This window comes from Mesoplodon mirus (genome assembly GCF_964341445.2).
Source record: "Mesoplodon mirus genome assembly, contig: HAP1_SCAFFOLD_751, whole genome shotgun sequence".
NCBI lineage: Eukaryota > Metazoa > Chordata > Mammalia > Artiodactyla > Ziphiidae > Mesoplodon > Mesoplodon mirus.
Genome location: NW_028295282.1, coordinates 92,426 through 104,432, shown reverse-complemented (window position 1 = coordinate 104,432; position 12,007 = coordinate 92,426). Strand labels below are relative to the sequence as shown.

General features: G+C 36.3%; 1 pseudogene across 1 annotated transcript in view; it reads left to right on the top strand.

Moving 5' to 3' along the window:
* The window catches only part of LOC309797578 (ankyrin repeat domain-containing protein 26-like), a 96,602-nt pseudogene that overhangs the window by 38,408 nt on the left and 46,187 nt on the right, over positions 1–12,007 (top strand). Inside the window, exons 16-17 of the transcript XR_014296150.1 lie at positions 8,202–8,284; positions 9,429–10,541. The product of XR_014296150.1 is annotated as an ankyrin repeat domain-containing protein 26-like (transcript). The remainder of the gene's footprint in view (positions 1–8,201; positions 8,285–9,428; positions 10,542–12,007) is intronic.

Here is a 12,007-nt window from a genome sequence, read left to right as displayed (position 1 = left end):
GACCATAGGTGTGTGGGTTTACCTCTGGGCTTTCTATCTTGTTCCATTGATCTATGTTTCTGTTTTTCTGCCAGTACCATATTGTCTTGATTACTGTAGCTTTGTAATATAGCCTGACGTCAGGGAGTCTGATTCCTCCAGCTGCGTTTTTTTCCGTCAAGACTGTTTTGGGTATTCGGGGTCTTTTTTGTCTCCATACAAATTGTAAGATTTTTTGTTCTAGTTCTGTAAAAAATGCCATTGGTAATTTGATAGGGATTGCATTGAATCTGTACATTGCTTTGTGTAGTATAGTCATTTTCACAATATTGATTCTTCCAATCCAAGAACATGGTTTATCTCTCCATCTGTTGGTATCATCTTTAATTTCTTTCATCAGTGTCTTATACTTTTCTGCATACAGATCTTTTGTCTCCCTAGGTAGGTTTATTCCTAGGTATATTATTCTTTTTGTTGCAATGGTAAATGAGAGTGTTTCCTTAATTTCTCTTTCATATTTTTCATCATTAGTGTATAGGAATGCGAGAGATTTCGGTGCATTAATTTTGTATCCTTCAACTTTACCAAATTCTTTGATTAGCTCTAGTAGTTTTCTGGTGGCATCTTTAGGATTCTCTATGTATGGTATCATGTCATCTGCAAACAGTGACAGTTTTACTACTTCTTTTGCAATTTATATTCCTTTTATTTCTTTTTCTTCTCTGATTGCTGAGGCTAGGACTTCCAAAACTATGTTGAGTAATAGTGGTGAGAGTGGACATCCTTGTCTTGTTCCTGATCTTAGAGGAAATGGTTTCAGTTTTTCACCATTGAGAATGATGTTTGCTGTGGGTTTGTAATATATGACCTTTATTATGTTGAGGTAGGTTCCCTCTATGCCCACTTTCTGGAGAGTTTTTATCATAAATTGGTGTTGAATTTTGTTGAAAGCTTTTTCTGCATCTATTGAGATGATCATATGGTTTTTATTCTTCAATTTGTTAATATGGTGTATCACATTGATTGATTTGTGTATATTGAAGAATCCTTGCATCCCTGGGATAAATCCCAGTTGATCATGGTGTATGATCCTTTTAATGCATTGTTGGATTCTGTTTGCTAGTATTTTGCTGAGGATTTTTGCATCTGTATTCATCAGTGATATTGGTCTGTAATTTGCTTTTTTTGTCACATCTTTGTCTGGTTTTGGTATCAGGGTGATGGTGGCCTCGTAAAATGAGTTTGGGAGTGCTCCTTCCTCTGCAATTTTTTGGAAGAGTTTGAGAAGGATGGGTGTTAGCTCTCCTCTAAATGTTTGATAAAATTCACCTGTGAAGCCATCTGCTCCTGGACTTTTGTTTGTTGGAAGATTTTTCATCACAGCTTCAATTTCATTACTTGTGATTGGTCTGTTCATATTTTCTGTTTCTCCTGGTTCAGTCTTGGAAGGTTATACCTTTCTAAGAATTTGTCCATTTCTTCCAGGTTGTCCATTTTATTGGCATAGAGTTGCTTGTAGTAGTCTCTTAAGATGCTTTGTCTTTCTGCGGTGTCTGTTGTAACTTCTCCTTTTTCATTTCTAATTTTATTGATTTGAGTCCTCTCCCTCTTTTTCTTGATGAGTCTGGCTAATGGTTTATCAATTTTGTTTATCTTCTCAAAGAACCAGCTTTTAGTTTTATTGATCTTTGCTATTGTTTTCTTTGTGTCTATTTCGTTTATTTCTGCTCTGATCTTTATGTTTTCTTTCCTTCTGCTAACTTTGGGTTTTGTTTGTTCTTCTTTCTCTAGTTCCTTTAGGTATAAAGTTAGATTATTTATTTGAGATTTTTCTTGTTTCTTGAGGTAGGCTTGTATAGCTATAAAATTCCCTCTTAAGACTGCTTTTGCTGCATCCCATAGGTTTTGGATTGTTGTGTTTTCATTGTCATTTGTCTCTAGGTATTTTTTGATTTCCTCTTGGATTTCTTCAGTGATCTCTTGGTTATTTAGTAATTTACTGTTTAGCCTCCATGTGTTTGTGTATTTTATGTTTTTCCACTGTAATTCATTTCTAATCTCATAGTGTTGTGGTCAGAAAAGATGCTTGATATGATTTCAATTTTCTTGAATTCACTGAGGCTTTGTTTGTGACCCAAGATGTGATTTATCCTGCAGAATGTTCTGTGCGCACTTGAGAAGAAAGTGTAATCTGCTGTTTTTGGATGGAATGTCCTATGAATATCAATTAAATCTGTCTGGTCTATTGTGTCATTTAAAGCTTCTGTTTCCTTATTTATTTACATTTTGGATGATCTGTCCATTGGTGCAATTGAGGTGTTAAAGTCCCCCACTATTATTGTGTTACTGTTGATTTCCTCTTTTACAGCTGTTAGCCGTTGCCTTATATATTGAGGTGGTCCTATGTTGGGTGCATATATATTTATAATTGTTATATATTCTTCTTGGATTGATCCCTTGATCATTATATAGTGTCCATCCTTGTCTTTTGTAACATTCTTTATTTTAAAGTCTATTTTATCTGATATGAGTATTGCTACTCCAGCTTTCTTTTGATTTCCATTTGCATGGAATATCTTTTTCCATCCCCTCACTTTCAGTCTGTATGTGTCCGTAGGTCTGAAGTGGGGCTCTTGTAGACAGCATATATATGGGTCTTGTGTTTGTATCCATTCAGCAAGCCTGTGTCTTTTGGTTGGAGCATTTAATCCATTCACGTTTAAGGTAATTATCAATATGTATGTTCCTATGACCATTTTCTTAATTCTTTTGGGTTTGTTTTTGTAGGTCCTTTTCTTCTCTTGTGTTTCCCACTTATAGAAGTTCCTTTAGCATTTGTTGTAGAGCTGGTTTGTGGTGCTGAATTCTCTTAGCTTTTGCTTGTCTGTAAAGCTTTTGATTTCTCCGTGGAGTCTGAATGATATCCTTGCCAGGTCGAGTAATCATGGTTGTACGTTCTTCCCTTTTATCATTTTAAGTGTATTATGCCACTCCCTTCTGGCTTGTAGAGTTTCTGCTGAGAAATCAGCTGTTAACCTTATGGGAGTTCCCTTGTATGTTATTTGTCATTTTTCCCTTGCTGCTTTCAGTAATATTTCTTTGTGTTTAATTTTTGCCAATTTGATTACTGTGTGTCTCGGCATGTTTCTCTTTGGGTTTATCCTGTATGGGACTCGCTGCACGTCCTGGACTTGAGTGGCTATTTCCTTTCCCATGTTAGGGAAGTTTTCGACTATAATCTCTTCAAATATTTTCTCTGGTCCTTTCTCTGTCTCTTCTCCTTTTGGGACCCCTATAATGCGAATGTTGTTGCGTTTAATGTTGTCTCAGACATCTCTTAGGCTGTCTTCATTTCTTTTCATTCTTTTTTCTTTATTCTCTTCTGCTCAGTGAATTCCACCATTCTGGCTTCCAGGTCACTTATCTGTTCTTCTGCCTCAGTTATTCTGCTATTGATTCCTTCTAATGTAGTTTTCATTCCAATTATTGTATTGTTCATCTCTGTTTGTTTGTTCTTTAACTCTTCTAGGTGTTTGTTAAACATTTCTTGCATCTTCTCGATCTTTGCCTCCATTGATTTTCCAAGGTCCTGGATCATCTTCACTATCATTATTCTGAATTCTTTTTCTGGAAGGTTGCCTATCTCCACTTCATTTAGTTGTTTTTCTGCAGTTTTATCTTGTTCCTTCATCTGGTACATAGCCCTCTGCCTTTTCATCTTGTCTATCTGTCTGTGAATGTGGTTTTTGTTCCACAGGCTGCAGGATTGTAGTTCTTGTTTCTCCTGTCTGCCCTCTGGTGGATGAGGCTATCTACTGAGGCTTGTGCAGGTTTCCTGATGGGAGGGAGTGGTGGTGGGTAGAGCTGGGTGTTGCTCTGGTGGGCAGAGCTCAGTAAAACTTTAATCCACTTGACTGCTGTTGGGTGGGGCTGAGTTCCCTCCCTGTTGGTTGTTTAGCCTGAGGCAACCCAACAGTGGAGCCTACCTGGGCTCTTTGGTAGGGCTAATGGCAGACTCTGGGAGGGCTCACGCCAAGGAGTACTTCCCAGAACTTCTGCTGCCCGTGTTCTTGTCCACACGATGAGCCACAGCCAACCCCCGCCTCTGCAGGAGACCCTCCAACACTAGCAGGTATGTCTGGTTCAGTCTCCCGTGGGGTCACTGCTCCTTCTTCTGGGTCCCACTGCGCACAGTACTTTGTGTGTGCCCTCCAAGAGTGGAGTCTGTTTCTCCCCCAGTCCTGTCAAAGTCCTGCAGTCAAATCCCACTAGGCTTCAAAGTCTGATTCCCTAGGAATTTCTCTTCCCCTTGCCGGACCCCCAGGTTGGGAAGCCTGATGTGGGGCTCAGAACCTTCACTCCAGTGGGTGGACTTCTGTGGTATAAGTGTTCTCCAGTCTATGAGTCACCCACCCACCTGTTATGGGATTTGATTTTGCTGTGACTGCACCCCTCCTACTGTCTCATTGTGGCTTCTCCTTTGTCTTCGGATGTGGGGTATGTTTTTTGGTGAGTTCCAGTGTCTTCCTGTCGATGATTGTCCAGCACCTAGTAGTGATTCTGGTGTTCTCACAAGAGGGACTGAGAGCATATCCTTGTACTCCACCATCTTGGTTCAGCTCTTATTTGTCTTAAGAAATTGAAATCTGACAATTTTACTTTCTTTAAAAAAAAGAAAAATATTTTTGTTATGTATTCATTTCCTGTGTCATGGCACTGTATGCTCTTTGGATCTAGTGTGGACCTAGACTTATCCTATTTTTACCAGGAATCAATTAGTCACTCAAGGCTATCATTTCTTTTGTAAATTTATGATATTTATCCAAGCCTTAAAAAATGAGTTCTGAAGATATTGGTACATTGAGGAAAGACCATCTCATTGTATTAAAGTAGTACCATTCATTAAAAGATTTTTTAAAACCCATGTCTCTGGAACACACAATACTGTCATGCATATTTAAACATAAAATAAATGGTTAGACATAATTTTGTTAATGAAAAAATTTATATGTTGAAGAAACGTAATTATTAATAAAGCTCTTAAGGTATACAGAATATGTAATAGAGATTGATGAGTGAATCAAAGTAAGTAACACTAGAAAATTAAAAATTAGAAAAAATGAGAGGCAATACTTAACGTATCTATATGAATGGCAATGACGTGTAAGGTACAATAAGCCATGAGGGAGTAGTGTGTTTGGGGGGAGAGGAGGACATGGGACTGCTTCTCTGAAGAAAGAATTTGTTCAGGTTAGTCAAATTTGTATTAGTATTCACATTCTAATAAATGGAAACTTTGTTTTCAGATTTTTCAGGTTGGGATTCTGCTAGTTTGTCGCTCAATAATGAGACTTGTCAAAGAGCTGGGCATTTGAAAGTTGATGATAAATATCCATTTGTGTCACAATCAATGACCAAAAATCAGTCAGCATCCACAGAATTTGGACAGATGACCTTAACAGATAAAGAAAAGATTAATATCGGAGTGTTGTTTCTGTTAGGGGATTACACGCTCTGTGACCTGTGTGAGTCACAACTGCCAGAAAACAGAGAAAGCAAACAATGTAATAAATAAGCACAGAGCACTCAACCGTAGGCCACCTCGGCATGGCTTCACCATAATCCTGATGTTTCCAAAATCATTTTGTGGCAAAATCTGCTTTGTGTTTACTCCTTTTATTCAACCTGCAGCCAAACGTCTTTTAGCAAGATGTTTGCATTCTTCCTCTGACCAAAGCAACATAATAAATAACAAAGGGAATTAGGAGAGAGAATAGGTTCGTTAGGCTAGTATTTAGGATACACCTGAGAGTGGGTAGCAAGATTATATTTAGAACTTTGGGACTAGTTGGGAAACCTAGGCAGACATCTGAAGATTCCCTTCTCAAAATGTAGTTTCTTAGCTTTATTTTTGTTTAGCTCTGAATTCATTAGTATTAGTTATAACTATATTCAATGTAACGAAAAAAGCACCTCCAAAACCAAATACTAAACTATTTCTTGTATTTTCTATGAGTTTATATATTTTAGAATTGGCTTTCCCAGCAGTAATGGGAGTCATTGGGGATTGCTACATAGTCCCTCCTTCTTAGCTGTGTCCACATAGTATACCAACTTATTATTTTTAATGAATTAATAGTTCACAAGGGATATTGGTTTTAAGGAGTGCTGATCATTTAAAGATAGTGTAAGGAAAATCAATTCTAATTCTATTAGGATGCCCAGTCTATTGATTAACCACATCTAATATATGTTCTACATAAATACCAATTAATTTAGTGCCCTTAATCAGTCATATGATCAGGGCTATAGTAATAAATCATACACTGTTTTCTTTTTCCAGTCCTATAGTTTTATCTTCTTGTCTTTCCTTACCTGTAGAATTAATGTTACATTTACAAAAGATTCTCAGTTATTTCCTAGAGTAGTGACTACAAGCTATAAACTCAAAGTTTTTTTTTATCTATACAAGTGACTTGTTTGCTCTCATTTCTCCATGAGCTTGGTAGGTCCAAGAAGCACAAATTCAAACGAAACACCTACACGAGCACCCTCAACACAGGAAGATGTGAAACAGGAAAACTGGAAACTAAATACAAGCAACTTAAAACAGTTCATGCAGATCATTTCTCTTCTCAGTTGATACCTTTTATAAAGTAATAAGCAGAGTCTAGTTCTTGAGGGGCCCAGGATTCGTGCATTTATTTATTTAATAAAGATTTATTCTATGCTGGGTCCTGGTAATTTTATATCCTAAATATTTCTGGAAACAGTCCCTCAGTGTAGGCCTGCATCACCTTTTTTTTTGCATTATAATGCCATCAAATTCTTCTCCCTCTATTTATTTGTATGGCCTTCAAATTCATCCCTCCCGCAGCATTTAGAGTGATCTATCTCAAATGCACCAGTGATCGCGAACCACTCTTTAAAGCATATTAATGTCCAGCCATCTTAGAATGACACGAGGCTTTCGTAATCTAACTTCTACCTGACTCTCCCTCTCTAGCCCTTTCTGTCTGTCCTTTGCTCTGGAATTCTGAACTGCTGGTGATGCTCTCTCGTCTATCCCTGTATTTTAGACAAGTATTCATCCTGTTTTATGTATGCTTCTCTGCCTGTCTTGCTACAGCTTTCCATGCTCTCTCCCTTTCCTGCCCTCTATTCCCTTGAATCTGACTGACCTCACTGTGTAAGTCTCAGCTCAGGCATTATCTCTAGAAAAGCCATCCCTGACACCTTTTATCTACATTCTTCTTTAAACTCCATGTTTAGTACTGAGCAGGAACTCAATAAATAATTATTGAGTAAAATAAAGACTGTTTATACAAAGATGATTTCAAGAGATTGTCCTCTACAGTCTAGAAGCAAAGAGGATAGATGTGAAGAAATAATTTACAGTTCAGGTGATGAAGATACACTAGAAAAATCTATAAAGTACTAAGGTAGCTACTAGGAAAGAGATACCTATTTGGGGAAAGAGAGCTGTAATCAAGGAGGACTTCACGAAGCAGGCTGAGTCTTAAAAGATGAAAAGAACTTTGTCAGAAGAGTAGAGGAAAACATTTCAGATTAAGGAACTGATAAAAGCATGAAAAGTAACAGTAATTTTGGAAACCATGAATAACGTTGCAGTTGAAGCTTGGTGTATTGTTAAATAGGTACTATTATGAAGTAGAGAACAGAGTATATTGTGACTTTCTATGTTTGTCCTGTATTTTTAAATTTTGTTTGTTTGTTTGTTTGTTTTGCGGTATGCGGGCCTCTCACTGTTGTGGCCTCTCCCACTGCGGAGCACAGGCTCCAGACGCACAGGCCTAGCGGCCATGGCTCACGGTCCCAGCAGCTCTGCGGCATGTGGGATCTTCCCGGACTAGGGCACGAACCCGTGTCCCCTTCATCGGCAGGCGGACTCTCAACCACTGCGCCACCAGGGAAACCCTTTGTTTGGTTTTTGATTGTTCTGTTCATTGATGTTTGGTGGATGAATTTGTAAATGAATCTTTGAGATGTTTGTGTGCCTGTAACCTGGTGACATCTGGTATTTCCCAGATGGTTTGTTGGAGTTTTAGGTAATTAGAAGTATTTCTTAAAGAAGTAAATATTCAGCTAAAGATTAAGCTTAATTTAAATTGTCATTTGATAAAATTTTTTAAATCTATTTTTATAAAGATTATGTCTTTTATCTAACTGTTCTAAGTAGTTTATTTTAACTAAACATATAGATTTGTCAGAAGAGCTAGACTTAGAAATAACATCGGAGGAAGCACAAGAAAGTCTTGATGGAAGTGAAAATAACCACTCACAGGTATGTAAAAATGTAAATGTAAATTTCTGGCTCAATATTGTTTTCTATGCTTTAACAACATAACAGAGTTCAAATGAAATTACCTTTCAAAATCAACCTCTTAGAATTGATAGATAATAATTTAATAGTTAGTTTTTATAGTGCTTTAATTACAAAGCTTAAAATATTGTTAGAATCTGTTATAATTTATAGTTAAACTTTTCCTTGGAATTGAGGCAAAAAAATTTCCTGAATGTCGTTTGCTTCTTCCTTACATGATAAAGAAGGTGATAATCAAATACTGAATCGTATGATTAAGCAGTTGAAATTATGAACAGTATATCAGTGATGGTCCGTGAGTTAGATTCATGGAAGGAGAAATCATTCCCAGCTGTTCAAAATTTGTAGTTTCAAGTTGCCAGTCAGTAATGCCAAGATTAGAAATTTATTCTGTCTTGTGACCTCTATGTAATCAACCTAAGGATCTCCATTCAGGGAGAGAAGGGGTCATACAATCAACCCAATTGCCTATTAAGGAAGCAGACCTTCCAGAATTGGACCTTTGTTGTTAGGGTACAGACAATAACTTTCTAATTTATTTCATTTCAGGGTAGGAAACCAGTAAATAATATTAAACAATGTTTTATCCACTTTCATTAGTGGATATTAGAATATAATATAACTGAATGAAAGCAGGTATTATATCAACGTATAATACTATCATAGTATATAATTTGCATTAAAATTTAGGAATTTGTTCCTCTTTCTGATTGCTGTTAATTGATTTTGGCTCCCAGTAATTCAAGGTTTGTCTATTCTCCAGTTACTAGTCCTTAAAAAAAAAATGGTTACGTGCACATAGGGACTTTTTAAGGTACGGTGAGGTGAAATATTTTTAAGTAAGGAAGCCTTTGTAACATTAAAAATCATCTCCTAATTCATTTTTGGTAGATTTAACATATATGAATTATTTAGTTCAAACAAACAGTGACAAAATTGGGTTTGTGAGTTCATGTTTTTCTCCTGTTTCAGGCTAAGGCAAGTTATTTTTCACTTCTTAGTTGTAATCCAGTGATTTGTGAGTAGCTAAACATAGATTAAGAAGTTTAATGGTTAAAGTTTAATTATTTTCTAATTTTTCTTTGTCTGTCCTTGATTACTTAAGGATAAAGTTATTTTACAAACATGTACCCTGACAGAAAAGACATGTGAAAATCAAATCAAGCCAATTGATCTTCCGCTTTTGCATCTGCAAAAAATGCCTCAAGAACCAGAAATGAATAAGGAATGTGATAGAGAGGACATATCTGTATGTTTAGGACTTCCTTGTATACAAAAGCATGAGGAAATGTGGATCAAACAAGGCAAATTAGGGTGGGAAAATAACTTCAAACACATCACAAATAAGTTAAAGTGGAAGTTTGGTGGAACTTTTGAAAAATACAAAATTACTGTTTGTCCTGAGGAAGAGCCACTACATGATGACCCTAAAGAAGGAGCAAACATAAAGGAAATACCTTCTAATTTGACAAATAATATACCTGACTGTGAGGCAAAAGTTTCATTTGGAGTATCTGTCTCTCTAGCATTCCAAGCATTTCCTGAACAAAAAGAACCCAGTCTTGAAAATGTTTTTCCATCTTATTTAACCTGTGGGTCTTGGGGACATGCTTGCCCATCATCTTCACAGCTTTATTTAACTGAAATTAAATTAGACTATGAAAGTGATAAACCAGACACTGAACATGTTTTTAACAAAAATGAGGAGAGTTTTTATAATGATACAGAAAATAAAAAAGTAAGGGACCCATTAGTTACATTTGAAATGCAAGAAGACCAAGAGTTTGATATGCAAATGTTACAAAATATGAACCAAAATACCACTAATTGGAAATTAGACATCGGATGTATACCTCAGTCTAGTGATCCCAAAAGACTTTTTGATTTATGGCTTGCCTGCTCCAATGAAATGAAACACATGATTCAAATAAAAAGTCGTGATATTTCTGCTGTTACAAATACTTGTAAGAAAACCAAACCAATACAAGACTGGTTCCAGAAGCCATTGCTTGCAGATAATTGCAGTGCTAATAACTATAAAAGCATGCAACCTGAATTAGAAAATGGGAGTTCTTCTCCACTGAATAGTAACAGAAGATCCAAAGTGTATCTAAATGAAGAATTACAGCAAGATATGCAAAGGCTTAAGAATGAGATAGCCATGTTACAAGTAGAGTTCCTGGCTTTCAGACAACAGAAAATTCAACTTCAAAAAGAGGTAGAGGTTCATTTGTTGCTACTTTGTTCTTTCTCTTTATCAATGATCTCTGATCCATTCTGATTTTCCACTTAGTAATAAAATGGGGTCAGCTAAATAGGTAATTGTGTAGAAATAGATTACTTCTGCCATCTAAATAATAGGAAACTATTTTCATGGCTTTTGTTCCTTAATCAACCTAAGTCTCTCTCTGTCAGTCTTTCATATGAACTGGGAAACTAATTTAGCTACATACCGTGTGACTTTCTGAGCCAGAATTTCCACAAAGGAAATTGCTTAAGAAATATAATAAGCTAGGGTTTGGGGGTTTCTTTTTAATCTATTGGGTTTTAAATATAAATTACACTCTATAGTATGGGAAGGAAGCAGTGACTGAAAGAAGGGACATAAACACGTATTCCTGGTAAACTAATCTCTTTATTGTGCTTTAGTGGATGCGATCTTCTCTGCTTTACTCAATCGCTTGGCGCTTAGAATTCCAGCATGGCCACTTCAAGATATTTTTAATAACAAATACATGTACTCCCACATATTCTTTAATCACCACTCTCAGATGTTTCTGTTGAGTCAGACCTTTACATTATGTTGTTTAATAAAATGTGGTAAGTTTTGACATGTATGATTTTATCATATAGGTAGTATAAACCCTCAGCCAAACAAATTCAGTATTTATCTCCAAAGGAGAAAACTGAGTTTTGACGTGCAGTGAGGTTTTTTTTCCTTCCAGTAATAGATTTTTAAATTTGTTTGTTTGCTCTTTTGTGTATGAGGTGCATTGACTGAGTTTTAAAGATAGACAAAAATCTGTAGATATTCTCCTTTAAAAGAAAAAGAGATGAGCCCTACCCCCAACTGAGGCATTAAATTACTTTGCCAAAGTCACACTTTTAACTTATCTGATTAATCTGATGAATTCATTTGGTAATTTATCAGATTCAGGGTTACAGAATTGTATCATCTCTTTTGGTGCCATGAAATGATAGGAAATGCCACTTTAGGGGCTTTGGAATAATCATTGAACCTTTCTTGGTTTTATTCCCATTATTGGTAAATAGTGGGGCTAAAGTAGATAATTACTTCTATACCCTTTAGCTATAAAATTTCATGGTTATTGAATGTGAAATTGGGAGGCATTACTCATTTTCCAGAATTCCACACTAACTAGCAATTCATCAATTTCACTCTACTCCTGTTTTTTGGTAAACTTTGGTTCATATATTTTAGTGAACACCGTCACTTTTTTGATATTCCCAGGATCCAAATGAAAAAAGAATTGTAAAAGGCAGTGGGGGAAGAATAGCTTCAGTGCAGAAAGAAGGATGTTTCCTTTTTGTTACTGAAGCACCAAGGTGTCCCGTCCTCTAAATTTGGCTGTTTAATGCAAAATCCAGGTGGTAAAGACCAAAGAGGACAAATTTTGTGTCTTTGTCTCTTTATTTCTCTGTCTCTGCCATCAGACAGGGAAG